This window comes from Sapajus apella, unplaced genomic scaffold (assembly GCF_009761245.1).
Source record: "Sapajus apella isolate SASKATOON/1434 unplaced genomic scaffold, GSC_monkey_1.0 scaffold174, whole genome shotgun sequence".
In the NCBI taxonomy this organism is placed as follows: domain Eukaryota; kingdom Metazoa; phylum Chordata; class Mammalia; order Primates; family Cebidae; genus Sapajus; species Sapajus apella.
This window is the reverse complement of record NW_022437114.1, coordinates 1419704-1446140: the sequence shown is the minus strand read 5'-3', so window position 1 is coordinate 1446140 and position 26437 is coordinate 1419704. Positions and strand designations below refer to the sequence as shown.

Here is a 26437-nt window from a genome sequence, read left to right as displayed (position 1 = left end):
GGGCATGGTGGCGCGTGCCTGTAATCCCAGCTACTCAGGAGGCTGGGGCAGGAGAATTGCCTGAACCCGGGAGGCGGAGGTTGCGGTGAGCCGAGATTGCGCCATTGCACTCCAGCCTGGGTAACAAGAGCAAAACTCCGTCTCAAAAAAAAAAAAAAAAAAGAAAGAAATAAAGACCAAATATATGCTCTCTGTAAGAGACACATTTTGTATTCAAATACCCAAATAGGTTGAAAGTTTTACTATTGTTTTATGATAGAGAAAGCCATAAAATGCAAACAGCAATATTAAGAGAGGTGCAGGGACTATATCATCTGACAAAATAGAGTAGAACTTTTACTACAGACAAACAGAAAAATTTTATGATAGTAAAATTGTCAATAATATCAGGAAACTATAGCAATTAAGAATGTGTCATACCCAACAAGAAAGACCTAAAATACATGAAGCAAAACCTGAGATGAAGCTGGGCACAGTGGCTCACGCCTGTAATCTCAGCACTTTGAGAGACCGAAGCAGGCGGATCACTTGAGGTTAGAAGTTCAAGACCAGCCTGGCCAACGTGGCCAAACTCTATCTCTACTAAACAAAAATTAGCCAGGCATGGTGGCATATGCCTATAGTCCTAGCCACTCAGGAGGCTGAGGCAGGAGAATCGCTTGAACCTAGGAGGCAAAAGTTGCACTGTGCTGAGATGGCGCCACTGCACTCCAGCCCGGGTGACAGAGTGAGACTCTGCACAGGAGTCCAGAAAAGAAAAAAAAAACAAAATGAGAAACAGTCAAACAATCATCAGTGGAGATTTATACCACCATCAAGAATTGATAGAATGAGATGGAGTATCAGCAAGGTTTTAGAAGATTTGAACAGCACTATCAACTAAGTTTACTTACCTTAACTGGTGCTGATGGCTACATAGCTTTGTAAATATACTAAAAGTCACTAAATTGTACACACAATGGGTGTATAATGTGGTGTCTAAGCTGTTTCAATAAGTAAATGTGCAGGACACCCAAACATTTATTAAGCCTGGTAAATTGTAAGCTTTAGTTTCCCAGGCTTGTGGCTTACCAAAATTACTCAGGGTGGGAAATGTAATCAGAGTTACTATGCACACATAAAGCTGGTACTTCAAAGAGCTATAGTCTCTGTATAACCATATACTAGAAGTAAACCTGCCTTACATCTCTCATCTCAGAGGACTTCAAAGAAACATCTTGGCCCTGAGAAAGTTACTGATTAAAGGCTCATATATCCCTGAGAAGTAATAATCATAAATAAGCTCGAGTGGAATTTCAACCCCAATTCACATACCCAAGTGGGAAAAAAAGAAAAGAAAAAGCTTGAATCATGAATTTAGTTTAAGATACTTCAGACTGGTAATGTGCTCAGGTACCTGGAAAAAGCAAATTCACATCCTCTCAAGGAAGGCATCTTTATCCTAGACCTCAAAAATCCCCCAATAAGCATTCCACAGTTAATAAAACAAGACACCTTGAGCAAGAACTGATAGAAATAATGGCCAGTGAAAAAAACAAACAATCAAAAAAAAAAAAAAAAAAACAGTGGAGACTTCACATACTGGAAGTATCAGACAAATATGTGCTTACTTTGTTTAAAGAAATAAAAGACAAGATTTACAGTATTATCAGGAAATAGAAAATGATAAAGAATGATCAAAAATGTTTGGGGAAGAAGTAACTTTATATCTGCAAGGAATGTAAAAATGTATAACAATATTAAAACCCAATGAGTATAATTGAGAATGGTTTACACAAAGATAAAGAGAAAATTAGTGATTAGAAGAGAGTTCTGAAGAATTTGCCCAGAGTATATCACAAAGATTTTTTTTAAATAGAAGAAAAGTTAAGATACATGGGGAATAGAGTGAGAGGATAAATAATGTTTAACAAAGTTCCGTAGGAAGAGGAAAAAGAGAAGAAGACAAAGGCAATATTTGAAGAAAAATGGGTGAGGATTTTCTAAAACCAGTGAAAGGCACTAATGCACACAAACAAATAAAAACAGTGAATGCCAAGCACAACAAACAAACAAAAAATTATACATAGATTTGTAGTGATCGTGAAACTGAAAAACACCAATGAAAAGAGAATATCTTAAAAGCAGTTCAATAAACAGACTGATTACTTTTGAGAAGTGACAGATTGACAGCTGACTTGTCAACAGAATAATGGAATCCAAAAGACAATCAAATTACATGTTTAATGTGCTAGGAGAAAATAAATGCTAAACTAGAATTCTATAACTAATGAGACTGTCTTTAAAGAACATAGATTAAATAAAGACATTTTCAGACGAGGTAAAACTGAAAGCATTTACCACCAGCAGACCACCATAAAGGAATATTAAAGTATATTTTTAAGCAAAAAATGTGATCCCAGATTGAAGGTCTGAAATGCAAGATGAAATGAAGAGCAAAGAATGTGGTAAACACATGGACAAATGGAAACACTTCACACTTAAATATTTAAGACTATTTTAATATCAGTTACAAGTATTAAATATTGACTTAAAAAGCAATTAATAGTTTTAAAACAGTGACAAAATAGTCTTAAAACAAATGAAATTCAAAATAATAATAACAAGTTGGGACAGGGGTGAGAGGAGTGAAAGTGTCCTAAGATCCCCATATTATCCAGGAGGAAGACCAAGGAAGGGATTAAATTTGCAACATTTGATGTAGACGTTAAGTACGCATGCTAAATTTCTAGGCTTACCACTAAGAGAATACAGAGTATACAAATTTTAAACTAATAAATGGGAAAAATAGAATTAAAAATCAATGCAAAAGAATGCAATAAATAAGAAAGAGGAAATAGAATAAACAAGACAACCGATAATATGAAATAAAATGCTAGATATTAGATGAAATGTATCAACAATTATATTAAATGGAAATGCACTAAACGCTTTAGTTAAAAGACAAAGAGTATCAGTCTGTTGGAAGGAAAACCAATCGTATTCTGCTTAAAATATGACGATTGAAAAATACATTTTAGGTAAATTCTAACTAAAAGAAAGCTTGTATAGCTGTTTATTAACATTAGGCAAAACATACTTTAAAGCAAAATCAATTAATAGAGTTTTTGGTTCCAGGTAAAATGGAATAAGCACACTTCACTTTCTCTCCCACTGAATATAACTATAAAATATGGACAGAATGCATGGAAAAGGTATTTGAAGACTCTGTAACAGAAGTAGGTGCATCAAGAAAGAACACCAGAATTTTAAGTACTACTACCATAGGATTTACTATGGTTTCTCCTCCGATACCCCAGCCTGAAGTCAACGCAGCTAGAAAATCAGAAATGGGTATTGTGAACAGAGAGAGCTCCAAGAAAATCTATCTAGCTTTGGCATGAGTTACTGAAAAGGGAGGTTATAATTATCGGAATGTAGGTATGCCCTTACCTTTTTCTCTCTTGTCTCTGTACTTTTACATCTCAATACCTACACAATCCCATGGCAATGATGATCAGCAAGGGCCAAAACTCAAAGGGAAAAGAAACTTCCTCTCCATTCATTCAAGCTGCAGTCCCAAGAGGGTGTGGTCAACTCACATTGCTTTTTCCTCTTTCCCTTTCTCTCTTGTCCTGTCACTTGAGCCCAACAAAGGTCCAAATACAGAAATATGTGGCATAGAGGGGTAACTAGAACATCAAGTTTCTAGCCAGAGAACCAAAAAAGGGAACATTTGGAAACTAAAAGTACCAGCGAGCTCTCAGGGAGGGTTTTCAATGTATTTAGGCATAATCTATGAGACATATATTTAAACAGCATGAAAGAGGGAGGGTAAATGGAACTATAAGGAGAAGATTCCAACATTCCAGTTACAGTGATAAAATACTAAGTAGACTATGAAATAAGTACATATTTTGTAATCCCAAAAGAAACACTATTCAAAGAGACATAGTAAAAATCACAATAAATGCATTGAGATGGAAGACTGAAAAATGTTTAAACAATTTAAAAGATAAGGTAAAAAAAAAATACCGTAGAGAGAACAGACAAAACGAGCAATAAATCAGTAGATCTAAATCTAGTCACAAGAATAATTACCTTAAATGCAAATGTTTTAATGACATCAATTAGAAGACAGAAATTGTCAGAATGGATTACAAATAGAATGGCCTAAAAATATTCTTTGTACATGAAATCCACTTCAATTATAATGACATAGATTGTTTAAGACTAAAAGGCTGGAAAATGGATACCATGCAAACACTGATCAAAAGAAAGCTGGGGTGGCTATGTGAATATCAAATTAAGTAGACTACAGCAGAAAGAAAATTACCAGAGGTACAGAAGGACATTACATAATGATAAAATGATTGCTTCACTAAGAAGACATAACAATACTAAATGTGTATGTACCTAACAGCAAAACCTCAAATTACATGCAGTGAAATCTGACAAAACCAAAAGGAGAAATAGAAAACTCCACAATTATAATTGAAGCATTTCAACCCTCCTCTCTCAGTAATAAATAGAAACAGTAGATAGAAAAAAACAAGTACCTGTATATAGAAAGAGCTCAACAACACCATTAACCAACTGGATCTAACTGACATTTATTGCCCACTCCACTCAGAAAGAGCACATGGAATGTTCACCAAGATAAACCTTATACTGAGTCATAAACAAACCTTAACAAACTTTAAAGAAGTAAAATCATACAAAGTATGTTTTCTGACCACAGTGGAAAATAAGGACATCTGGATAGTCTGCAAACACTTGAAAAGTGAGCAACACATTTCTAAACAGTCCATGGGTCAAAGAGGAAATCTCAAGAGAAACTAGAAAATATGCTAAGCTGAGTGAAAATGGAAGCACAACATGTCAAAGTTTGAAGAGTGCTTCGAAGGAATTTATAGCATTAAGTGCTTGTATTAGAAAAGAATAAAGTTCTCACACCTACAGGCTAAGTCCCTACTTTTAAAAACTAGAAAAAGAACAACATAAGTCAAGTAGAAGAAAGTAAATAAAAATAAGAGCAGAAAATAGTGAAATTAGAGGCTGAAGAAAAAATAAGGAAAATCAATGAAACCAAGCTGTTTCTTTGAAAAAGCCTCTACAGTTGGTAAAACCCTACCAAGACTAACCAATAAAAAGAGAAATAAGGTACGGATTACCAATACTAGAAATGAAAAAGGGGATATCACTACAGTCTCTGTAAATATTAAAAGGATAATAGGGCAGTGCTACAAACAACTCTACAGAAATACATTTGACAACTTAGATGAAATGGGCCAATTCTTTGAAAACCACAAACTACTAAAAGCCACCCAAGATAAAAGAGATAACCCCGAAATTATTAAACACATTGAATTCTTAGTTTAAAACATTTCAAAAAATAAATATCTAGGTCCAAATGGTTTCACTGGTGAATTTAACCAGGCATTTTAAAGTAACAGCAATTCTACAACCTCTTTTAGAACATAGAAGAGGGAACACTTCCCATCTCATTTTATAGACCAGCATTACCTGATACCAAACCAGACAAAAGACTACAGAAAAAGAAAACTACAGATCAGTAAACATAAACACAAACACACAAATTCTCAACAAAATATTAGCAAGTTCAATCCAGCAATATATATAAAGGATTAACACACCATGCCAAATGGGGTTTTTTCCTGAGAATGCAAGATTAGTTCAAAATTCAGAAATCAATCAACATGATCTACCTTATTACAGTCTTCAGAAGAAAAGCCACATAATCATATCAATTGATGCCTAAAAATCATTTGAAAGAATATAACATTTATTCATGATGAAAGATTCTCAGCAAACCAAGAAGAGAGAATTTCCTCAACCTCTCCATCTGATAAAGGACGCCTATAAAAAATCTATAGGTAACATCATTCTAATCTATTTTTATTTTTATTTTTTGAGATGGAGTATTACTGTGTTGCCCAACTAGAATGCAGTGGTGCAGTCTCAGCTCACTGCAACCTCAGGTTCAAGTAGTTCTCCTGCTCAGCCTCCCAAGTAGCTGGGATTACAGGCACCTGCCATCACACCCAGCTCATTTTGTATTCTTAGTAGAGATGGGGTTTCACCATGTTGGCCAGGCTGATCTTGAACTCCTGATCTGAAGTGATCCACCCCCTTCAGCCTCCCAAAGTACTGGGATTACAGGCATGAGCCATCATGCCTGGCCAACATCATTCTTAATGGAAAATTTATATGCTTTTCCCCTAAATTCATGAAAAAGGCAAGACTGCACTTATTACTATTATTCAACACCATAATGGAAGTCTTAGTACAATAAAGAAAGATTAAGTTGTGCAGATTGGAAAGGAAGAAATGAACCTGTCCTTATTTTCAAAGGACATAATTGTCTATGCAGAAAATCTCAAAGGGCCTGTTTTTTAAATTTCTAGAACTAATAAAGGGGTTAGTGTGGTCAGCAAATACAAAAGGTCAATCATTTACTTTTTAAAAATGTATGTATTTAAGGTGTACAACATATTTTGATATACATAGTGAAAATATTACTATAGTCAAGATAATTAACATATCTATCTCCTCACATAGTTACCCTTTATGTGTATGCATGGTGAGAGTACCTGATACCTACTCAGCAAATTTACAGTATACGATACAGTATTAACTGTAGTCATAACACTGTACTGATACTAGACATAGTCATTCTACAGATATTCCACATATAGCTGAGATCATGCAGTATTTTTGTCTGGCTTACTTCACTTAGTGTAATGTCTAGTTTATCCATGTTGTTACAAATGACACACTGTCCTTTTTTTTAAGGCTGAATAATATTCCATTTCTTTAGTCATCCATTAATGGACATTTAGATTGTTTCCATATCTTGACTATTGTAAATGCTGCAATGAAGATGAGAGTGCATATATCATCTTAGTTCATCTTTCCTTATGTATCTTGTAATGTATAAGGAAAAGAGATTTATTTAGCTCATGGTTCTGCAGACTGGAAAGTTCAAGGACATGGCCTTGGCTTCTGGCAAGGGCTTTCTTGCTGCACCATAAGATGGCAAAGAAAGTCAAAGAGGAACCTGACCATTGTGAAGAAACAGAACGCAGGCGCATCCTGGCTTTATAACAAGAGACTCTTGCATGAACTAATTTATTCTCATGAGAACTAATCTAGTCCTCCCAGAGAGAGAACTCACCACTTTGAGAAAAGCACCAAGACATTTATGAAGGATATGTCTCCGTGACCCAAACACCTCCCACTTGACCTCACCTTCCAACACTGCCACACTGGGGATCAAATTTCAGCATGGCTTTTGGTGGAGACAAGCCATATCCAAACTATAGCAATCTCTTTGAGATACTGATTTCATTTCCTTTGTGTGTATACTCAGAAGAGGGGTCATATGATAGTTCTATTTCTTTCTTTTCTTTTCTTTTTGAGGAACCTCCATACTTTTTTCCATAATGGCTATACCAATTTCCATTCCAATCAACAGTGTACAAGGGTTCCCTTTTCTCTATATTGTCAACACTTTTTGATAATAGCCATCCTAACAGGTAGGAGGTGATGTCTCATTGTGGTTTGGATTTGCTTTTCCCTATTGATTAGTGATGTTAAGTATTTTTTCATATACCTATTGGGTATTTATATATCTTCTTTAAAAAAAATCTATTCAGGTCTCTTGCCCATTTTTTAATTAGGTTATTTGATTTTTGCTAATGAGTTGTGTGAGTTCCTAATATATTTTGGATATTAATCCTTTTCAGATATACGATTTGCAAATATTTTCTTTCAATATGCAGGTTGCCTTTTCATTTTGTTGATTGTTTCCTTTGCTGTACAGAAGTTTTTGGTTTGATGTCTGACTTTTTTATTTTTTGCTTTTGTTGCCTAAAGTTTTGGTGTCGTATTCAAAAAATGTCCAAGACCAATGTCAAGTAGCCTTTCCTTATGTTTTCTTCTAGGAGTTTTACAGTTTCAGGTCTTATGTTTAGGTCTTTAATCCATTTTGAGTTAGTTTTTGAATATAAGATAAGATAAGGTCCAATTTCATTTTTTGCATGTCGATATTTGTTTTTCCCAACATCATTTATTGAAGAGACTGTCCTTTCATCATTGTATATTCTTGGCACTTTGTCAAAAATTAGTTGACCATATATTCTTGGGTTTATTTCTGAGCTCTCTATTCCATTTTATTGGTCTGTGTGTCTCTTTTTATGCTAGTACCATACTGTTTTGATCACTATAGCTTTGTAATAGAACTTTAAACCAGGAAGTTGGTGACTCTAACTTTGTTCTTTTTTCTCAAGATTACTTCAGCAATTTGGAGTCTTTCATGGTTCCACACAGATTTTAGAACAGTTTTTTCTATTTCTGTGAAAACTGTCATTGAAATTTTGATGGGGATCATGTTCAATCTATATATCATTTTGGGTAATATGCACATTTTAACAATATGAATTCTTTCAATCTATAAACATGGGATATGCTTCCATTGATTTGTATCTCAATTTTTTTCATCAGTGTGTTATACAGTGTTCAGTGCAGAGATCATCCACCTCTTTGGTTAAATTTATTTCTAAGTATTTTATCCTTTTGGATATTGTTATAAATGGGATTTCTCTATTTCTTTCTCAGATAAGTGGTTGTTGGTATAAAGAATGCAACTGATTTCTGTGTGTTGATTTTGTATCCTGTAACTTCACTGAATTTATTAGTTCTAACAATTTATTTGTGAAATCTTTAGGGTTGTCTACATGTAGACAACATGTCATCTGCAAAAGACAATTTTACTTCTTCCTTTCCAATGAGGGTGCCTTTTACTTCTTTTTCTTGTCTATTTGCTCTTGCTAGTAATTCCAGTACTATGTTGTATAGAAGTGGCAAGGCATCCTTGCCTTGTGATGAATCTTAAAGAAAAAGCTTTGAATTCCCTCCCCTGCCTCCCCACTGATTATTATATTAGCTGTGGGATTCTCCTAAATGGCCTTTACTGTACTGGGGAAATGTCCTTCTGTACATTTTATTCTATTTTATTTTATTTTTGTTATTTATTTTATTTTATTTTTTGAGAGAGGGTCTTGCTCTGTTGCCCAGGCTAGAGTCTGTGGCACAATCATGGCTTACTGTATCAACCTCTGAGGCTCTAGTGCTTTTCCCACCTCAATCTCCCAAGTAGCTGGGACCACAGACTCATGCCATCCCACCCAGCTAATTTTTTTGTTTGTAGAGATGGGGTTTTGCCATGTTGCCCAGACTAGTCTAACATTTGGTGTTTTCTCTGTGTGTGTGTGTTTTTTAATAGTAGGTATCTTAATGGTGATATCTCTGCAGTTTTGATTTGCATTTCCATAATGGCTAGTGATGAAGAGCATCTTTTCATATGCTTCCTGGCTATTTGTATGTATTTCGAGAAATGTCGGTTTAAGTCCTTTGCGTATTTTTTATTTGGGTTATGTTTTTGCTGTGTCTGAACTGGTCTTTTTATTTTTATTTTATTTTATTTATTTATTTATTTATTTATTTTTGAAATGATGTCTTGCTCTGTTGCCCAGGCTGGTGTGCAGTGCCACGACCTTGGCTCACTGCAACTTCCACTTCCCAGGTTTAACTGATTTTCCTGCCTCAGCCTCCCGAGTAGCTAAGACTATAGCAGTGTGCCACCATGTCCAGATAATTTTTGTATTTTTAGTAGAAATGGGGTTTCACCACGTTGGCCAGGCTGGTCTTGAGCTCCTGGCCTCAGGTGATCTCCCTGCCTTGGCCTCCCAAAGTGCTGGGATTATAGGCGTGAGCTACTGCACCTGGGCCATTTATATGGTTTTTGTATTCATTGCCCCAGAGATTTCAATACGAAGTCTTGACTTATTATAGTCTACCTTAAGTTAACACTTTTACCTCTTCTCAAACAATATAAGAACCCAATAACAGTTTAATTTCATTCCTTCCACCCATTGTGCTTTGGTGTCATATATTTTATATACCCTTATATTGTGGTTGTGGTTCTTTAAACAACCTGTTATGTTTATTCAAAAAATTGCTATTTTCAGCATTCTTCACTCCTTCCTAAAGTTACAGGCTTCCAATATTTCAATAAAGAAAAATTGTCTTTAGCCTTAAATTTATTTCTTTAATATTTATGGTAATGCAAATCTGCTGGTAATTAATTCTCTTGGCTTTCGATTGTCTGTAAATGTCTTTATTTGTCTTCATTTCCCAGGCATATTTTTTGCTGGTAGAATTCTATATTGGCAGTATATTATTCTGTCAACACTTTAATATGTCAGTCTATTTCATCTGGCCTTCATAGTTTTTATTTAAAAAGCAAATGTCAGTCTCATTGTGGTTCCTTTGAAGGTAATGTGCTCTTTTTTTCTCTGACTTCATGTGAGATTTTTATTTTCCCCATTGTTTTCAGCAATTTGACTGTGATCTGCCTAAATGTGGTCTCTTTGTTTTTATTCTACTTGGGGTTCACTGTGCTTTTGGAATTTATGGATTGATGTTTTCATCAGTTTTGGGGAAATTCTCAGCTTTTATCTTTTTAAATATTGCTTCTATTTTGTTCTCTCTTTTCTTTCCTGTAAGCTGATCATTTGCTGTACGCTAGACCCTTTTTTATGTGCTGTGTGTCTCTTGGGGTCTTACTTAAATTCTTTCACACTTTACTTCAGTCTGAATATTTTTTATTTAACTATCTTCAGGTTCACTTATCCTGTCTTCCATTGTATTCAGACTGCTGTTAACCCAGCCATTTTCTTTTTCTTTTCAGATACTATATTTTTCATTTCTAGAATGTCCACTTTATTCTCTTTCATAGATTCGTTTTTGTGAATTTCTCTACTTTTCTCATCCATTTTATCCATCTGGGTTTTTTTCTATTTTCTTTATCTTATCAATCAGTTATTTCAATATTTGGATAGTTCACGAGTCAACTTCTGTTATGTTTTTTTCTTTGATAAGCCGTATTTCCCTGCCTATGCCCATGTCTGGTGATTTTTTTCTTGTATACTGAACTGTGGAAAAGAACCAGAGGCTCCCAATGATCTCCTCCCTGAGAGGATTCTGCCTTTCCTTACTAAGTCAGAGCAAGGGACTGATTCCCTCAGTCCTCTCAGGGCCTGGGCTGGGCCAGGATAAGTTGCAGCCTTAATAAGGCTCAGTCTTCCTGTGATTTGCCCTGTTCCTTGGACATGGGCCACTCCCCCTGACCACCCCTGACTTTGGATGGTGAGCTGGAAGGATCTGTCTCCTGCTATCCTAGAAGACTGTGGGGATTCTGTTCTTTCCTTCAGAGTTGTTTAGCTTAGCTTTTTAGCCTCCCTGAACAACTTCAAAACCTGACAAATATCTTGAGATGGAGACCATATGTGTATTTTTGGCAAGCCCCTCACTTAAGCCAGACTTGGTCACTTATATACCATGCAGCTGCAAGAGATTTCTCTCTGACCATTAAAAGTATTTGGCCCAGAATCCAGATTGTCCCAATAATCAGTGCTTTTGAGGAGAAAGTTGGCCACATGTTTGAGGTTCCTCTGTGCAGATCTTCTAGCTACCAATCTGTCACAACAGCCCCACGCAACTGCCAAAAATTCCCGTGGTCTCTCTCCTTCACCAGGGTTCCTCTGTCTGTGCCAGACCCAGTTCTTAGCCTTGGTCCAGAATCAGCAAATGCCTCAAGGGCAGAAAACAGCCTAGAAGAGGCTCTTCCCTCTCTGGAATGTTAGCTCATCTAGTCCTTACTGTTTCTACATGTCTCCAGTGCCTTTCAACATATGACTTTTCCAGGTATCCATGATCATAATGATCACTTCATTATGATCACTGGCCTACTATGACAATCTTAGAAAGAAGTGGAAGAATGGTTATCATACTTATTATGTTTTAGACACGTTTCTTTTTGTATATTTGTTTTATAATTTTATAAAGGAAAAAAATGGAATCTCAAAGAGGTTAAGTACCTTATTCAAACTTATAGTTACTAAGTAGCATAGCAGTAATAAAAGCCAGTTATCTGACAACAAACCCTTTCCCATGCGTTTCTTCGTGACCTTAAGATCATGGACTTTTGTCCTGCCATTCCAGTGAGGCCACTTCGGTACCATACTAAGCAGTTAGCAAAGGCCTTGGAGGATCCCTAGTTCTTTCTGTCCTTGCCTTGAGGCAGTTGAGGGTAGAGCCAATAGCCCTGCTGAGTTATATATTGGTTGATGCTGGCCCCATACTCTCTGGTACTCTTGTCTTCAGGATTTGGACTTCGGAATTACAGTGTTTCCCTATCTTTTGCCAAAGATCATAAACTAGACCCTCCCCTCATGGGGGTGGCTTAGGGAAACTGGTCTATATTTTGTAAACATATCATTCTGTGATGTTTTTCCATAGCTGGAAGAGTGGGGAAAAGCACAGACATACCCCAGTCAAGGTCAGCATCTCATCTGTAAATGCGCCTTTTGCAAAGGGTCCTTTCAAAGTACAGATGGCCCTTGTGGTAGCAGTGAGAATCCCTGGTGTACTAGATAAGCCACCATCTCTGGGCTAGGCTCCTGAGCCCATCTACCAAGTGCCTTCTTCCTCTTAGCAAGCAGGTGGACATTCAGTCACGCTTGTTAGATCCGTTTACCTAAGATCATCTTATGAAATAGTTTGAACCCAAATTAGGATTTAATAGCAAAATCATAATAAAACAAGCAAAGACAGTGAAAAGGGAGGAAAGACGGAACTAACTTTTCAGCTGCAAAACTCACTAGAAATTTTCCTGCATCCAACTGCATTCTAGCATTTCCTGCATTCTATCTTAATACCTGTCTGGCACATAATAAGTGCTCAATAAATATTTCTGACAGAACATTAATGGGTTAAATTTTCCCTCCCTTGCCTGCAACTATGATTATATGGATGTAATGCACACAGTTGCTGTACAGGTTAACACCAAGAAAGCTGGCAGGGAAGACACACCAAACAAAGAATTCCATGCAATGATTGCCACTTACAGAGGCCTATACAAATCTAACGATTCGGAAAAGATGTCACAGAGAGATTGACCCTGAGCTCACTTGAAGAAGTTGGGATTTGCCCAACAGAATAACACAAGGAGAGAATTCTTGGTCATTAACATACTAATTGCATGTCATGTTACCTGATGGTAGTTTTGAGTGTCAGGAACACCAGCTGCACAATGAAACAGTAGCAAGAGGTGAACATGGAAAGCTAGACAAGAGCCAGCCCATGGAGAGCTTCAAATGCCACACTTTAGAATTCAGAATTTATCTCTAAATGACAGTGAGCCATTGAAGGATTTCAACAGTAAAGTAGTAACAGATTAGTGCTTATTAAAAGGACCAGGCACCTCAATTCTAGCTGCACACACCTTCAAGAGGCTAAAAGGGATTGCCCTATTTGGAACTATTAAGTGTGGGGACTGTGATTGTCCTAGAGTCCACTCACTGCACCAGGTATATGCCCTAAATATAGCTCTTGAGTGGACAGATGGGCGAAAACTCCATCTATGTTATCCTGAATTAACAGGCTCTGTAGGGCCCTGTCATAAAATCCAAATTTTGAAACAGAATGGATGAAATTTTAAGGCTGAAATAGCTGGATCTTAAAATTCCTGCTCTCTAGAGATGAAAAGAGGTGAGGCTGCTGGTCTTCTCTATTCTTACATTTAGTCCCTGTTTTGTGGCTGTGTAAGCCAGGGGGTGAGCAGAGTAGTGGAAGAAGCTGGAAATCAAATTAGCTAATTTTGACCTCTGACTTAAAAGCATTTATAAATAGTTTTATAGGATAATCACTAAATTATGGCTTGGATGAAGGGTACATTCTTATCTACATTTTCTTTGTTCCCTCTTAGAGTCTGAGAATTTAAGAGTTGGCTTTATAGTTTGACTCACCGGGTTAGAATAAGAATGTAATGTGATTTCTACTACTTTTTCAGTTTTTGAATTTTGTTCCTGAGTAATTGAACTTGACATAGTAATATTTGCAATATGCCTAAAAATTAAAATTACAAAACATGCCATTGCGCTATGAAAAGTGTAAAGGGAAGAAGAAAACACACATACTGGGAAAAGAAAATATAGTATAGCAATTCAAAATTATCACAGAGAGGGAAGTGGGAAGAAGAAGGTAGAAGGGCCCTGGCTAATGGAGAGGAACAAACATTCAGAGATTTATGGATGAAAATAATCCTTAGGAACTAGTTGACTGAAAATTGAAGGGAGAAATAATTCAGTGGAAAATAAGCCTTTTTAAATAATAAATAGTAGGTAAAAGTTAATTGAGTAACGTTGATGTCAAATAGACTAATAATGTCCATTGAAGAGATACTGGATTTTTTTTTTTTAATCACACTGTGATTTGACTCAACTAATACTTGTTGCAGCAAAGAATATGTCAGATATTAGGCTGGGTGCTAAGGACCAAAAGATGAAAGACATGCTCTATGCCCAGAAGAAACTCAGGGACTAGGGCAAGACAGATCAACTGTGCACATAGTGGAGGATCAGCTAACTCACTCCCCAGGGAGGAATTAGTCAAATAAAGAAAAATGAGGCTGAGCACGGTGGCTACTGCCTGTAATCCCAGCACATTGGGAGGCCCAGGTGGGTGGATTACCTGAGGTCAGGAGTTCAAGACCAACCTTGCCAACATGGTGAAACCCTGTCTCTACTAAAAATGCCAAAAATTAGCCAGGTGTGGTGCCTGGTGCCTGTAGTCTCAGCTACTAGGGAGGCTGAGGCAGGAGAGAATCTGGGAGGCAGAAGTCGCAGTGAGCCAAGATTGCACCATTGCACTCTAGCCCGGGCAACAAGAGTGAAACTCCATGGCAAAAGAAAAAAAAAAAGAAAGATGAGAAAGTTATACTTTACACCAGGAACAATATATATCAAAGCATGGTAAAGAAAGATTAGGTTGAGTTACTTTAATGTTTTAATATCTTCATTCTCTAGTATTCATGAATGAATCTTAGTCTATTTTTCAATTAGATGTCAATTATTGCTAAGAGATAAGACCACATTCAGTATCTGAAACCAAGAAAGCTGAATTTATTGATTACTTACTATAGGAATGGTTACTTAGTCAGAGATATTCTCACAGAACAAAGAAACTGATGATTTTATATAGGATTGTGGGCAGGAGTTAAGTTTGGTTTTGTGTTTGGTTACAAAGGCGGGAGTGGATTGTTGTTCCTCAGAAGTGTGGTTTATGTCTGTTCATTACCAAGGCAGGAGGGAGTCAGGTCAGCCTTAGAAGAGGACTCAGTGGAGTGAGTCAGCCCCTGACTGGCTGCCTTCCAGGGTGTGAGGCTGTCTCTGACTGGTTGATTCCAGAGTCATGGTCACTGAAGCAAGTTGTCACTGATTGATTAATCAGGTTGAAAACCACTTCTGATGTTGACTTGTCATGTCTTGGGAACAATTAATCTTTTCCCAGGAGCGTGGGACTTTTCGATATTCCATCCCTTCCTTTCTCATCTTCAGTCAGCCAAAGCAGCAAGACAGACCATCAAGGATTATCGTAATATTCACCACCATTGTTAATTTTGTCTTTAAATTATTCGTTGAAACATTTCTTAGGACAGTGGCGCTGTAGATTTAAGACTCTGAATAAACATATCAGATTGTGCAACAAAGTATAACAAAGGGATTGCAAGAAGGGATTAGAGGGCAGTCTAAAGGCTTGATCTAGATTTTCCAAGGTCTTACATACTTTTAAGCAGATAAGCTACCTTGATGGCCTGAGTTCTGCATAGTACAGTCTTCCTGGCTTTGTTAGAAAATGAAAGATTCTATGTAGTTATAATTTCCCAACAAATCATGCCAGCACCTTTAAATGGCTAAATCCAATTACCGTTTTAACAAGGAAAAAAGTACTCCCAGTTATCACACTCTTCTCTGCCTTGTGAAAGAGTTCTTTGAAGGAAAATAGTATTTTTTGAAGAACTACTAAATCTGAGGTGATTTCATACGTTGTCTCAATTCTCACAATATCCTACAAAGGTAAATTCTTTATTTTTATTACACAAATAGTGTGACTAAATCCAGGATTCAAACCCAAATCTGTCCAATTTTAATGTTAACATAACTTTTAAAAATAATCATTAGGAGCATGTGCTTCTCTGTATATGAGTGATGTCCATCTGTATGTGAGTGATTTCATTCTTGTTACTGTTGAGTTATGTAGTACTACTGTATTTGCTCCTAAACCCAGAAGGCCACAGATTACAGGGTTTCATGTTTTTTTTTCCTTTCCTTCCCACTGCTTTTGGTTACCATTTCTTTTCCTGCTACTCTCTCCCTGTTATGTTACTAGATTGTACATACAAGATTATATATTGATCATGCATATAAACAGATTTTACATACAAGATTGTATATGCAGGCAATCATACATAAATGGCCTTTGCCTTTACCTTATTATGTTTTTGTAAATCTTCCGAGTAAATCCCATATGTACAAAGATTTCCCAGGTATCTTCTTTAACTGAAATAAGTCATAGAAAGGAAAAGTCTTTCTGCAGACAAATCTTTTCTCTGCAACTTAATAGCACCATGCGATTTTGAACAAGTTACTTAACTTTGCTAAGTCTGTTTTCTTTGTTCGTAAATTAAAGATGATAATACACTATTAACTCATGCAGTTGTTGCACAGCTTATGAGAGTATTATGTCAAATGCTGAACACTGTGCTTGGCATATGAGAAGTGCTCAATAGATGATACTTTTAACAATCATTATTGTTTATAATAAGTGGCAAGGAGTCCACCATGCTTTAATGTCCTAATAATGCTCAGCCTGTCATCTTATTGTTAGTGCCCTGCCAGGTCCAAATGAGGAGGCATACTGAGCTGAGGTCGTTCTGTCCTCATGCACTGGGAGTCAAAGGACTGAGTCTACCTTCTTCATTTCCTTCCATTGTAAATATGCTAATGACATATTTACTGCACATTCACACAGCCTGCTTTTCTGTATGAAGCCAGGTACACATTTTCACGTAAGGAACTCTTTGAAAATATTGTCCAGAATGTATTCTTCTGATAGGAATTAAAGATAAAAACATTATACTACTGGACATTGTGGCTAGCACTGACCCTGGAGGTTTGCTTTGTGTTTTAAAGATTTTATAGAATATGGGCTTCAGTTAAAATCTATGCTAAATTTTTCTTGTGTAAATGTTTGTCTTTAAAAAGTGTGTTGTCATAGATACAATGAATAATTTGAATTTAGATGAAAACAGCTTCTGGAATTATGGCAGACTAGCCAAGGGGCATATTAGTCATATCCTGGATAGTTTTTCCTGGAAATCTATAAATTGGCTTCTTAACATAAAAATAAAGGAATAGATATGACCAGATTGCTCAAGTGACTCCATTGCTCATGTGGTTACATGTACATTTTGTCAGCTTTGCCACACTGTAATCAGCTCTTCTGTTGGATAACTTCCTAGAAAGCCTAAAATAATTTAGTCTATATAAGCCTTATGAGTCAATGACACCCTAAGTGGAAACACAGGTATTTAAAACCAGCCAGCTTTCTTTTTTTTTCTTTTTTTCCCCCTGAGGCCTTTCTTAGGAACATAACTATTTTTGTTAGGAAGTGCAGAAAGGAGGGGTCTGTTGTTTAATGACAGAACCACTGACATCCAGGAGGAGACCAAAGGAAAGGATGCTGTTTAAGGCTAAAGCCTTTAAGGTGCTTTATTTCTAAAGAAAAATTTTTTTGTCATTTGTACAGTGAAAGCTCGTTATAAGAGATGGTTAAGCTTCTTTAATCCAAAACACATCCTAATTGCCTAAAAAGGTAGTCAAGAAAATTTAGGTTAATATATCCTATTGCTGTAGAAAATGTTCATGCCTTGTTTTCAAGGTCTTAAATCCATTTTTATGAATAATAAAGTAGAAAATGAATCAAATGCAGACTTCTATTAGTAAAATTTTGAGGAAGGTAGGACATTCTGGGTTCAACCTAATTGAAATATCATTATGAGTCCTTGGTGAATGCTTCTGTTATAAAATACTGATTTCAATATGGTACCAGTGCTCTCTCTTTTTTGCGTGTAAGATAAACTAGCAGACATTTTAGATCTCATACTATTAGTTATGCTCTTGAATAAATTATGCTTCCTTCTGAAATGAAAATGTATATTCATGAATATGCTTTGGATTTCCATCAAGTGTTCTTAAAACGTCAAATTGCATTCAAAAGTTGCTTCAGCTTGATTGATGGGTCGGGCAAAATCAAATATAGAAAGTGAGTCCTAGAATCTATTTATGGAGGCAGTAGACCTTTCACACGTGACCCCAGCCTGCCTCTGCAGCCTCAGCTCCTCCTGCTGCTCCTCCACCCCACGAAACCTCAGCGCCAGCCACAGGGACTTGGAGTCATTTCCTGAACATGCTTTCCTCCTGTGCCTTTGTTTACCCTGTTCCCTTTGCATGTAGGGCCTAACTCAACATCCTCAAAATCTGGCAAAAATCCCATCTCCTCATAGTGGTTTATGTAATCCTTTGGTCAGAGTGAGCAGCATGCTGCTTTGCCAGTAGCTGCCCTTGTCACACTATGACTCAGACTGTCTAAAAGACGAGACCTTGTTTTACTTATCTCTGTGTCCTCTGAAAGCCAGCCCAGGGCTTGGCTTTATGTGATAGACGCTCATAAGTGTTTGTTTACTGAATTGCATTTTTGCATCTCCAACCTGTCCTATTATTCTATCATGTAAAATGTCACAGAAATCATCAGAGTTACAGGTCTTACGGAGAATGTTTTGAAATAGGGACTTTTCATTTCCCTGTCTAGGGAGACGGCTAATGTTAAGTTTTCCCACATAGCTAATGTCCCAAACTATCAATGTTTTCTCCAGGAAACCATTTTGTGCCTCACTGGTTTACTGAAAACATAACAGCACTATCCAAGTCTGACTCTCAGCTTGAATGCCATTAAAGAGTAATGAAAGGAAAAGTTACACAAAAGGTCCAAATTATTACAGTAAATGCATTTCAAAAATCACTTTAATGGTGAATTTGTTTATGAAATGAGAGGACCAAGCTTCACTGTGGTAAGATTTTACCTTTTATTTTGATAAAATTCTAAGCGATTTTTAAAAAGTATAAGTCTCAAATTAACCTAGGTTGCACACTAAAATGGCAGATCCCTGACTCTCACCATTGGCAATTCGGAGTCAGTAGGTCTAAAATGTAACGTAGGAATCTGAATTGTAGGAAGCATAGAAGCAATTCTGGTGTTAAAAAATCATAAGATTGCACTTTGAAAAACACAAATGTTCTGCAGAAGGTGGCAAGGTAATATCATATTAATGGACCTATTATATGCTCAAAGTATTTGCTAAGCACATGTTACATAAGCCAGTCCCTGAGCCGACGTTTAGAAGAGATACAGATGAATAAGGCAATATCTCTTCCTCTAGACAGCATCATTGTGTACTTAAATATGCTAGGAAGTTGGATAAAGTTACTTGGTCAAAGTGTCCTGGCACTAATAAGCCAGAATAGGCTGTCAGATATGTTCTGCTCTAATCAGAAAGAGTGTTCTGGGTTTAGATATACATTTCATAAATTTATGATGAACAAGGAAAGAAATGCTTTACCATGGCCAAAGAAGTCAGACAGGGTGTTCCTCATGCCTCCTTATTCTGAAAAAGGACTTGGATTTAGAGATTCAGTAGCTTTGACTTGGAGTGAATGGCTCATTATATTTTTGATGTATCTCTAAAATATATTTCCAGTTAAGCATATGAGGGGTTTTAAACCTTTATTATCTCGCATCCTCAGTGAGTAACTCAGAAAGAAGTCCTCTAAAAGACCAAAGTTTACCTGTGGCTCCCAAATTGCAATTTAGCTATAGTATTTTTTATCATTGATATCCCACAAGTTCACAGAGAGTTATCATTCTATATATCATCGTGACAGTGAGTTAGAAATTACACTTTATTTCATCAGTGTGTAATTATAATCCTGTATTATGTATGTTTCCATATTTGTCCTTTATTTCCCAGCAGACTCTGAGGGTCTTATGGACAAAAAAAAAAAAAAAAAAAAACCCTCAAACTTGTTATTCTATGACACCTAGTATAAACATGAGGGGGTATCCAAAATATACTTTTAGATTGCTTAAATTAACTAAAAGTTTAAAATGTGTTTGATTCTGAAATTAGAATGTTTGGAAGCTTCTACACTGCGAAAGCCCCACAGGACAGTGCTCATGTTACTGCGGGAGGATAAGAAATATCCTAGGAGAATGCTGTCTCAGGCTCTGATTTACTAGTGTGTGTCTGCAGGAAAGCTTAATGTTATACAGGCAAAGGGTTGTACAACTACACATTCTGTGCTTTGCTTTTATGAAAAAGCGGTAAATTGTTAAAGAAAGATAAACGATGCCAATAACAAGGATTTGTTTAAGAAAGCAAATCTTAGGCATGTCTTTGTGCAGCTTTGTGTGCAACCATCGATATCCATGGTATATTATAAACAGAAGATTATTTTGTTACTCCTGAATCCTTAAGAAAACGTTCCACTATATTTGGTACCTTCAGTTCACTAAGGCAGAAAAGAACATAATACATATTTTAAAACAGTATAAAGAGTTGAAATGGAAAATTTTTGTGCTTTAAAGAGGAAAATATCAATTGCCAAAAAACTATCATTTGGAGTAAAATGTACTATCTTTCTTCCTTTATCCTAATTCATACATGCGATCAATATTTTTGTCACTCCCTTCCTCTACCATTTCTTGGGTAAATATGGAAATGAGTGCATATTTTCTGTAACTCAATTCACTTAGACACAAGATAAATATGCCAAAGAATTATGATCTTTTTTGCTTTAATATTTATATCACAAATACTGTCAAGTATCCTTTAGAAGAAAGATATTATGCTTGGCACCTCGGAATATGAAGATGTAGGCCTTGCCTTCAAGGACTTATATTTTGTGTATCTTTCACTTTTAAGCTGTGGAATAGGTTTGACGAATAGTTCTTTGCAGTACCACTTCATAGAAGTATCAGTATTAGGCAGGCAAATCTGGGGGGAAAAGATGAGCCCAACAACAGACAGCAGTCATTTTTCTCAGTAGCTGAGATTAGATTCCTATATTCTTAAGAAGATGAACTTTATAATCGGCCAGCTTTTAGCTCTTTGGATTTAAGACTTGCCACACTCTGAAACCCCCTAGTCCCCCCAGTGAAAATAGTATAAGAAAAAAAAGATACCTAGGACATAGGTAAGGAGCTGACCCATTCATGCATTCCTTTCAGTATTTCTGTCTTCACTGTCTGTACCCAGTGTAGAGAGTGTTGGCAATACGGATGTGATTAGACATCTGCCCTCAAGGGACTTACAGTCTCATCTAACAAGGAGGCATATAGGGAGATAAATTAGAGCAATGTATTTTCATAGGAACCTTGATTTCTGTTCAGGACAGCGGAAGCCGAAAGAGGGAATGGCCAATTCTGTGTGGAGACATGAAAGGCTTGTGAGAGGTTGAAGATAGAGCTGAGCCTTATAAGAGGAGTAGGGGTTTGCCAAGTTGAAGAGGAGAAGAGGCCATTCTAGGCAGAGAGATCAGCCCAAACCAAGGCCTAGGCCTAGAGACAAATAGCCTTCTTATTTGGGAAACGGTTGAGTGTTCTGGAGCCTCAGGGGCAGGGGCGGTGCAGGAGGGAGAAGGGCAGACGAGGCAAGCGAGGAGTTAGGAGCAGCTGGGTCACCAAGACTTGGTCCCTGTAGAGGAAGGGATGGGTATGGGAGGCGCCAAGGAGGTGCAGTAAGCAGAGTTGGATGACTGCTGAGAGGAGGGCTGTGGTGACATTCTTCTGCAGCTGGCACCTCTGGCCTGCTGTGGCATCTATGAGCCATCCCCTAAGCTCGCTTCCACCTACCATGTCCCACTCCTCTGTGTTCTCCCCTTATGGGCCAGGCTTCAGACCTGCTGGGACCCCTGCCGGACAAACTGGTGACAGTATGGAGAAGAGACAAGGAAAAGATGGGCCTAGGGTTTCAAAGGCCCAGACTTGACTGGAAATCCACTAATTCCCATTGCTGGGTTGACACAAAAGCATAGAGGTCACTCAGGATCAGATGGGACAGTATTGTATAATTGCAGTTTATTTGGCACTCAGGGCCCAGCTCCAGAACATTCTATTAGACCATCTATATTTCCACTTGGAAGTTATCAGACAATTCCAGTAATTGATTTTTCCCTCCAAAATAAAGCAAAATCAAGCTCCAGCAAATGGAATTTGGTCTTCCCTTGAAGCTCTTTTATTTGATTTTCACAGTCATCTGTGTGAGGTAGCAAACAAAATGCAGACAATGATTGTGTTTTCCCGGCCTGGCAAGAAAAAGCTGATCAAGGGCTATGAAGGCCAGCAGTTAAAGAGAATGGAGAATGGCCGCAGTACAGGGGGCCCCAGCAGCCCTGTTCTGTGAGCCCAGGCACTCTGTTGATGAGCACTGCACAGTATCATCCAGAATTTCGTAGAAGGCAGATAAGCGGCTGTCAGCCTTGTAGTGTTGGGCTTTATTCTGAAAATACCCAAGACCCCCCTGTGTTAGACTTTAGAAAGTGGCAAGGAGCTAGGTTCATGTTTTCTAGGGTTTTAGGCACCAAAGCTAGAATTCTGAAATGAAGTTGGAAAAAATAATCAGAGAGCTGACAACTTGTGTGAGAATGAAACAAATCTTCGCAAGCATTATATTAGCAGTGAATAGATTATGTTTGACATGTGTCAGAAAGCAGCCCATCCACTCAGATATATGGGCCAGTTTTACTCCTAGAAGCCTACGAATTGCAAAATCCTTTTGTATCTTTTGTGATGTCCACCAACAGCTCCTGCCACTCTCAAACGTTTACAACCAAATGAGTTACTCTAAGTCATGTCAGGAGCTTTTCCCTCCATCTAAAGGCTGAGAGGAAGGCTCTGCCTATTCCTTAGCCCTTTGGCCTCCTGAATCTCTCTATCCAACCCTAGAAGAAACTATTAAGGGCAATTTGACCATACAGTCAGTAAACTGTCAATTATAGACACAGCAAATAATTAAATTGAGAGTAAGCAAAGGTAGGATTTCAGCAACTTTAATAAACACTGGTTACCCAGGTAACATCCTAGAACATGAAAGAGAATGAGAATCAACATTTGGATGCCTCCTGCATGCTAGCCATTTTGTCTACACACCGTGCGTGAGAATAGATATTAAAGGAAAATTCCTGTGGTAATACTTGTGAATAGGTATACAACAAATATGAGTTCCTCCTTACCCATCTCTGCCTTTACGTGGTTGCCTAATAAGTTAATCTTTGCAACAAGTTGTGGAATTGCTGTCATTACCCTTAATTTACTGGTGAGAAAAGGCTGAGAGAAATTAAATTGACCAACTTTGTCTAGCTAGCAAATGGTGACACAGGGTATGGACCAGGGTCTGTGTGTTTCCAAGGTCCACATCCTTTTTCCAGGGCACATGGGTGCCAACAATAGTAAATATAAATATATGTATATTTTTCCCCTAAGGCTGGTTTGGCAAGGCAAGCAACTTTGGGAGCTTGTCCAAAGGATTACAAAATACCCCTACTATTCTGGATCACACCAGGGGGAAAATACAGAATAAGCCTGCCACCTTGAGGTGACCCTGCAGGCAGAGGGCATTGGGAGCCAGCACCGCTGCATTCAAGGGCACCTTGGGCAGAGAGTACCACTCCCCTCTGCCTCAGCCAGCTCCCTCCCAGGCTTTGTGTGGGAGGAGAGGTTCACTCCTACACCCCCCAGAAGGGAAAGAATCTAAAATAGCCACACATACAAGAAGAGGGAGTCTTTAAAGAAATGATAAAAAAGAGGGGGAGGCATCGGGAGTCTTTAAAGAAATGATAAAAAAGAGGGGGAGGCATCGTTCTCTTCTATAATTTCCCCCTTTCCGCTACACACCAAAAAAAAAAAGGTATATATTTTGCATTTGTGGTCCATTTGGATATGACTTGCAAAGATAATTTCTATTCATTTATCTGTTTTCGAATAAAGAAAAGTCATGCTCAGAGGTTCATATAAATTAAAGATATGGAGGTATCTCATTGAAATTCTACAGATGTGCTGATCCTACCCCAGGACTTCACTCATCAAAAGGTTTCTCTTGTAATGCTGGTGCTGACTTATTAATAAAGATCATGCTTTCATTTGATTATTTACCTAATCAGGATTCACCTTCAGTTTAAGCTCATTAAGTCTGCTGCTAATAGAGTGTATTTGATGGTGGAATTACATCCAAGTGAGACAGAGAATGTGTTCAGGCATTAATGGTCAAAAACAAAGACAGAGCACCCTGGAAGCTCATGTCACCCCTTGAGTGGAGTGTGTGAACTCCCTGCCAACCAAATAGAAAGGGCTAGTTTTGCAGAGTAAGGGCTGAACATTTTAATTAAATATACTTGGTAATAGAGCAACAAAAATGACAACACTCTAATTATTCCAAAAATCAAGAGAATAATAACCATTCTGTATATGCATCATGTTGGGTACATCTTTCTAATGGGCTTTTATGTGAAACTTGTAAGCTAGATTCAGGATGCTGGTTGCTCCATGTGCCCCAACCCAACTCCAGTGACTCCCATTTCATCTCTTTGCTTTCATTTACTGGTCTTCTGAAGGGGTGTAATACAAACCAGCCTAGTAACATCTGTCCTGGATCTCACAGAAACAGACAACTAGATCATCTTATTCTTACCTTACGGGGGGGTTGCTGGGTTCAACGCCTATGGATAAATCCTCTTCTTTAAGTCCTTCTTGCCCAACAATAGGAAATTCCACTTTTTGTTATGCTGAGAAAGCTCTCACTACCCGAGTGCCACATTGAAATAGGGCCCAGAAACAGCAGAGCTGTGCTGTTAACCGAGGCCAGTGTGTCCCCTCCTTGGAAACGCTGCAGCTAGGACTTGGCACTGTAATGGGCTAAATTATTTATCCAGTTGGAAAAGAGAGAAGGCAGCTAAGAGCCTCCTGAGTTAGGTTATAGCCTCAGTCCCTGGATTCAAACTGAGACAGGAAACAAGCCAGTTTACATCCCCAAAGGAAAAAAAAGACTTTTTCTTCAAAGTGCACTTTCATCATGTTTTATGCCTGGCATAAACCCCAACCATGGTGAAAAGAAGCTGTTCCCATCAATCTTATTGGATTCATTGAGTACTGTGTGGCAGGCCCTGTGATATAAAAGATGCAGAATAGTGGCCTTTGCCCCCAGTAGCACACTCACTTGGACAGACAGGGAAAGCACATGCAAAGTTAAACTTCTCATTCTTCATTCTATACACACAATGTGTCAGGCACTGGGCTAGGTACTGGGGATGCCATACAGAAACTACAGTCCAGTGAGCAAGATAGGAAACCAGGTGATAGTGAAAAGACCACATAACTGATGTAGTGATGGGCAAAGCGTGTAAAATGACAGTGAGAGAAGACAGGCCAGGAGACATATGAGATTAATTTCCCAGTAAGTGAAACATATAGTAAAAGCCATGAGATCAAAGCAAAGTTCTTAATTTTGTTTTTGAGACTGCTGTCAACAACACACTCCAGTATCAGTCACCACGCCACATATGCAGTATGTGCAGTGACTCTTCCAGGACCCTCTCTATGTGAAGGAGAGCTGGTTTACCTGAGGCCAGTGTTTTATAGGCTTTTTGATTAGTCACACAGACCAGGCTGTGAGTCTGTATAGAATGAGGTCATTGATAAGAGGTGTGTCTGCAAATACAGGCGTGTCCCTCTTTCCCAGGGGGTTTACCTCAGTCTCAGGAGCCATCCTTCAGATCAGGAAATATGGCCCTGATCTTGATGGACTTGGGAGGGTAAAACAAAAAGGGTACATAGAAATGTGTTTCTTATTACAGTTGGTAGGAATTTGTATACAATTATTTTTCCGATAGAGAATTGTACTTAAAGTCATGATTCTGTAAGTGTTATTTATGTTCCTTGTTACAGTCTTTGGACTTCTAAATCTCATTTGTATCTCTTTTAAGACACCTGTCTTGATATCCTCTATTTTATTTATTTGCAAACGTGGCCCTTTCCATCCCATTAATTTCTTAAGAGTAGGAAACATGCTTTATGCATCTTTCTGAGCTCCTTATTATAACTTAGCACATTGCCTTACATATTATAGGCATTTAATGAATATCTGATGAATAAACTATACATCCAAAACTGGAAAATGCACCGGGCATTTGGATTTAGGGCATTTCCTGAAATTTACCAAAGAATAGTCCTTCCCTAATTGGGAAATTTCATGCAACTTAGGAAGAGAGGGAGAGACCAGCTTGCAATGATAAGGAATGGGAAGAACATATTCCTAGCTAGGCACATCAGCAAAAGCATTGCTAACCATCAACAGCAAGGCAAATGTCAAAGTCAGGTTATCTTTACAGTCAACCTTGAAATTCTTTTTTTTTTTTTTTTTTTT

The 26437-nt window shown here is 37.7% G+C and overlaps 1 protein-coding gene and 1 long non-coding RNA gene across 4 annotated transcripts in view; one reads left to right on the top strand and one right to left on the bottom strand.

Annotated features, from left to right (window-relative positions):
* LOC116542816 overlaps nt 1–25916 on the bottom strand; it is a 110084-nt gene extending 84168 nt beyond the window's left edge. For 2 of the 3 annotated variants that reach the window (XR_004265359.1, XR_004265361.1), the window contains exon 1: nt 24707–25916. This is a non-coding gene — a long non-coding RNA (uncharacterized LOC116542816). The remainder of the gene's footprint in view (nt 1–24706) is intronic. The other variant, XR_004265360.1, reaches the window with a different exon arrangement.
* The window catches only part of KBTBD12 (kelch repeat and BTB domain containing 12), a 66670-nt gene that overhangs the window by 20614 nt on the left and 19619 nt on the right, over nt 1–26437 (top strand). The window lies entirely within an intron of this gene.